This window comes from Lissotriton helveticus, chromosome 1_1, assembly GCF_964261635.1.
Source record: "Lissotriton helveticus chromosome 1_1, aLisHel1.1, whole genome shotgun sequence".
NCBI lineage: Eukaryota > Metazoa > Chordata > Amphibia > Caudata > Salamandridae > Lissotriton > Lissotriton helveticus.
The window spans coordinates 1,198,945,854-1,198,951,864 of record NC_136057.1 but is presented as its reverse complement, the minus strand read 5'-3'; the positions used below and the strand labels follow the sequence as shown (position 1 = coordinate 1,198,951,864).

General features: G+C 47.4%; 1 non-coding gene across 1 annotated transcript; it reads right to left on the bottom strand.

The window, feature by feature from the left end:
- Positions 1-5,325: 5,325 nt before the first annotated feature.
- On the bottom strand, positions 5,326-5,398 carry LOC144780817 (small nucleolar RNA SNORD38). Its single transcript, XR_013600777.1, has one exon. It is a non-coding gene; the product is annotated as a small nucleolar RNA SNORD38 (small nucleolar RNA).
- Between the last annotated feature and the right edge of the window lie 613 nt (positions 5,399-6,011).

The following is a 6,011-nucleotide window of genomic DNA, read 5'->3' as shown; positions in this document are numbered from 1 at the left end:
TGCACGGGCTGGCCTGAACTACGATGCTCACAGGCTTGACGCAGCTAGCGGCAACTGCACCTACCGGCGGGCACCACACCGTGCCATGGCGACTGCGAATGTAGCGAATGATAGACTGGCGAGGCATTTACGAACTAAATGTGAGTACGGATCGTGAAAGCGCTATGCCGCAGAAAAGACACTCAGGTTGTGAGTATTGACAGTGCTAATAGCAATGAGGGAAGCTGGGTGGGCTGGCTGAGGGGGGAGTAAGGCCGCTGACCGGTGACAGGCACCCTGGCTGGGCCTGTCATCATACAATTCATCTAGCAAGAAAGACTTGGTCCATGGCACGGCTCCCCATGCCTGATGCACCACCACATGTGAATGCGGGGAGTATGGTAGACTGTCAATGTACTGTTTCATCAATGCTGATTGGGTGGAGGGGGTTGAGGGGTTAGAGGTAGTCACACGCATGTACAATACTGATCTATCTACATGCGACCGTCCACATCCACTACGTGGATGGAGATGTGTGAACCTGGTGACACCCCCAAGAGGGTGTACCCCAAAACGTACTCGATACCGAAGTTAAAGTTTGTTCAGGGATGGCTTTGGCAAAGTTTGGGAGCTGAAGTGGGCGGGGGGAGGGCGGGAAGTTTGAGATCTATCCAACTGCAGCCTCTGTATCTGAGAAGCATGGCAAACTCCTTAGTCGTACATTGTCATGCGAATGATGTTAGCATAAAAAGTATACCACTATCACTTTCAACTACAGTAAGATGTAACACGGCGCACTCACACTGCAGGATGCAGGCTTCATGCCTGAAGTGCGTGATTACTCTCCACATGCATGCTCATGGCAAGTAATAGTACGCTAAAATTTCTCACTTGGAATGTGCGTGGTCTAGGAAATCCGAAAAAAATCAGGCGATTGTTTGCTTACTTTGACCGATTGCAAATCAACATCGTTTTTTTACAGGAAACGCACCTGGTGCGTGATGGCACATCCACGCTGGGAGCTAAATGGGCTGAATCTGTAACCAACTCGAATTACTCGTCCTACTCAAGAGGGGTGAGCATATTGATTAGAAAGGGGACGGGCTTTGAGATCACAAACGTACACAGAGATTCAAATGGGAGAAGCGTGGCGGTGGCTGGCACGGTTAGGCGACAAAAGATACTACTAGTGAACACATATGGTCCTAATGTGGATGACCCGGGGTTTTTCAGTACGATATGGCACACCATCACTGACATGCAGACAACTCACGTACTATGGGGAGGGGATTTCAATGTTACATTGCGAGACACTCTAGACAGAGCAGCACATACGTTGGAGCAACATGGGAATGCCAGAACAATGCTGCAGGACGCCATGGAAGACCTACATATGGTAGATATGTGGAGGGCACGCAACCCAGGGCTGACAATAGCGACGCACATACATGCGGCAAACAACAGTTGGTCTAGGCTAGACTACTGGCTGGGCACACAAGAAGTACTATCATGGGTTGTGGATATTAAACACTTACCACGAACACTATCTGATCACAGTCCGGTACTGTTGGAAATAGCCATCCCACACTACGACCCGCCACCCTTCACTTGGCGCTTCAACGCAGCTGCGTTGCGAGACCCCGTATATGTTGACACCATACAGAGGGCGATAGTGGATTACTTTGATCTTAACGGCCCATCAACTGAGGACCCGGGTTTGCTGTGGGAGGCCTTTAAGGCTACGATTCGGGGAGTGTGTATCAGTACAACCTCAGGCATCCTCAAAGATATCCGACAGCAGCTGCACGCGCGAGAAAAGGCCATTCAGACACTGGAACACACGTACACCCAGACGGGGGACACTAAAGTATTGGGGGACATTCAAACACTATTAACGGAACACGATAAATTTGCGACTGACGAGCTCCGATATGTGTCAAAGCGAGCAACAGCTAGAAGATATGGGGAAGGGGGTAGACCCGGTAGAGAACTGGCCGCGAAGATTTGCACAGGTAGAACGCCACAGACTGTAGCGTCCATTTGTACTGACACCGGGGAGGTGGTCACTGATACCAAGGGGATACTGAAGGAATTTATGAACACATACGGCACACTATATAAGGCACGCCCATCACCTTCACAGGCAGACTTATTGAAATATATGGAGGATATAGAAATGGCATGGCTAGCTGAAGGGCATAGGAAATACTTAGAAAGACCTATAACGGTGGAAGAGGTTACAGACACCATTAAGCGCTTACCAAATAACAAAGCACCGGGGCCGGATGGCTTCGTAACGGAATTCTATAAGACATACGCAGACTTGCTAGCCCCGCACCTAGTGCAACTCTATGGGGCGGCACATGAGGCCCAGACACTACCAGCCTCTCTGAGGGAAGCCTTGCTCATCACGTTGTTGAAACCAGGTAAAGAAGTGGATAAATGTGATTCATACCGCCCCCTCTCGTTGTTAAATGTAGACACCAAAATAATAGCTAGTTTGCTGGCGGACAGGTTAAAACCGCTTATGCCATTGGTGATCAGGCCTGATCAATCTGGATTTATCCCCGACAGGGCCACCACGCATAACACCCGCACACTGTTTGCATTGGCACACTATCTGGACCCAGAGACGAAAACCGTGGCAGTGCTGCTTGACGCCGCTAAGGCGTTCGACACTATTGGCTGGCCCTTTATCCAAGCAGTACTGGTGCGTATGGGATTTCCAATGATATTTCTGGGATGGATAGCGATGCTATACACCAACTTAACGGCACGCATCAGAGTAAACAGGTACATATCAGAACCCATTCAAATATGCAGGGGTACTCGACAGGGTTGTCCACTCTCGCCGATGCTCTTCGCATTAGTGCTAGAGCCACTGGCCTGTAAAATCCGGCAACATCACCACTATTCGGCGATTCAAATGCCCTCCCGACCAATTCATATCTCGCTATACGCGGATGACATGGTGCTATATGTTAAACATCCGGAACAACACCTAAATCCACTCCTAAGAGAGTACATAAAATTTGGCCAACAATCAGGATTGCAGATAAACTGGAATAAATCCCTTGTCCTATCCCTGACGGACAGCACACGTCCGACAAAATTGGACTATCCGCTGGAATGGCAGGAGGAACCCACTAAATACTTGGGCATATGGTTCCACAGAGACCCGGAATTGGTCATTAGGACGAATTACGGGCGGACCATTTCATCCCTGGAAGAAAAAATTAAAAGATGGAACAGACTTCCTCTATCATTGGCAGACAGGGCAGCAATTGTTAAAATGGTGCTACTGCCGAAATTCCTGTATTTATTTAACAACATTCCGATAAAACCTCCAGCTGCTGTATTCCGGAATATCAAAACGCTAGTACTTAATTTGCTGTGGGCGGGGAAACAGGCGAGGATGGAACTGCGCACCATGACGCTGCCGTATGCTAGAGGGGGCTTCAAAGTGCCAGACTTCTACTTATATTACTTATGCGCTCAGGCGCAATACGCACACTTCTGGTACCACGAGGTGCCCTTTCTGACGCATGTGGCCGTGGAAGCGGGAGACGCAGACCCGATCCCACTATCCAGTATACTGCCGCATAAACGTACAAGGCTACACGACCGTGACATTAATCCGGTTAACGCAACTTCAGAGGCGTGGAGACTGATGGGTAAAGCAGCAAACAGCCTACCACTATATGCCCCAACACTTCCACTGGCGCATCACCCGGCCCTTTCGGTGACGCAGGAGCGGGTCGGCATGGATCTGTTTAGACGGGCGGGAATAGACACTCTGGGGGACCTATACAAAGATGGCGTATTCCAGACACTAGACAAGCTACAATACATCAGGAACCCATCCCCACTTTTTAGTTTCAACTACTATCGGCTGCAGAGAGCACTTCGGGAACACTACCCTTCACATCCAGAAGAGCCACCTACCCTTGCACCCCTGCGACTACTCCTCACTACACCCACAGCATCTCACCTAGTGTCCAAACTATATGCAACTATACAAGAGGCGGTGGGGGAACATACACACAAGGCCAGGGATAAATGGAGCGCTGGGCTGGCAGAACCCCTAACAGATGTAGAATGGGAATCCTCCTGCATGCTCACAGGTATGCTGACATCAAACGGGAACCTGAAAATTATACATTATAAATATTTACATCAGGTGTACCACACACCTCAGAGACTGTATAAATATGGTCTGAGGGAAGATTCACAATGTTGCAGGTGTAAACAAGAAGATGCAGACTTCATGCATCTAGCATGGCACTGTCGTAAAGTGGCGGGATATTGGGAACAAGTCATACAAATCTTGAACGATATGCTTGGGGTTTCCATGCTGTGTGACGCGAAAATCTGTTTGTTGGGTATTGCTCCGCAACTGAGAGCCTAGAAACGTAAATTTTGTGCTATTGCGCTATTGCTGGCTAAGAGAAGGGTGTCTCTCCACTGGAACAGCAAGAGGGCTCCGGAAGTAAAGCACTGGATTGAGGATATGGTTTATTGTCGAGACACGCTTACCACGTACGAGGAGGAGTTGCCGGGCGGGTCTAGGCCTAAGGACTATTGGGGGTACCTGCGTGCCTATTTACTAGTACATGGTGCGACAGAATCAGAAGCGGAAGTAGAGTGAGGTATACATCTGAAGGTGACATAATAAAGCGAAAAATTTTATACTAATGGCTTTGAGGAGGGAGGATGCTGTGATGCAGAGTGACTGTAACAAGAGGAAAAGTACAGGTTGGGTGTTACACTGTTATGTTTGATTTAGTTAAGTATAAAAATGTGAAAATGTAAGCTTACTGATGTATAAATTAGCACGTACGGCACTAACATACAAATGGGAGCTAACGGATAACACGCCGCCGGTCCGCTGGATGTCGGCTGATGGGCCGTGTACAACTGCTGAGAATGATCTCGGATGTGATCACACATAGCCGGCCCATAGCGGTTGTAGGCGAATACACTGTATGTGATTTTCTTTTTTTGTATGTGATGAACAGTGCACAGAACTTCTTACACCAATAAATAAAATAAAAATAAAAAAGAAGGGATTTGCTCTAGAACTGGAATGAGACCACAAGGCGAGTAAGACCAGATAGTCCCTTGACAGTGCAGACCACACGTCTTGCATAGCATATGGGCCCTCCCCCAAAAAAGTCAGCGAACAGCCAATAAAAGGAAGAACATTTTATTTGACAGTAAAATAATTGCCGAAGCGCGGTTTATTCTTCAGACAGCGGTCCTTCCTGCCAACCAGCAACTTCAATGAAAACAATGCTTCAGTTACACTAGTTGGAAACAATATCTAAACATATCACACAGAACAAGTCTTTATCAGATTCCAAAGTGTCATTGCTTAAATTCAGTCGCAGAACTGGACAAGATTATCCTCACTGGAAGACGTTACATGAGGGTTGAACAAGGAGCGGATGACTTATGTACCCCTGCTTGTAAAGAGCGAATAGCAATGCTGGGTGGCCAAAACCAACATAGTACTGACGCCCAAACAAGCAGGCGCTGTATCTTTGGAATGCGAGAACACGCCAAAATACATAGCCTAGGGCTGTAATATGTGGAGCATAGACGAATTACAGTGTACTCACCAATTCACTTGCCTGGAAATGGTCTTAAGTAACTGATCAGGGTATTACATTTCAAGTTCTGGCTGCAAAAGAAAGAACAAATTATGACTTTAGTGCCCTTTGATATCCCCGGTTAAGAAAGAAATTGGCGTGTCTCCTTCAGTTGCCAAACTGTCATCCATTAAGATTTCAGTAACAGAACTGGACAAGGTTATTATCAGCAGAAGACATTGCATGGACCGAATAAAGCAGTTGAAGTGGTAGCCATATTAAGAACACATGGGTATAAAGACCTGGGTGAATAACACAAGATCGCTGTAGACTTTTCTCTTTTAACATTCGACGCCACATAATATCCAAAACTAAATAAAAAATATTGGGATACAGGGCAGACGGATTGCCCAGTAGGAATTGAACAAAATATATGGAGAC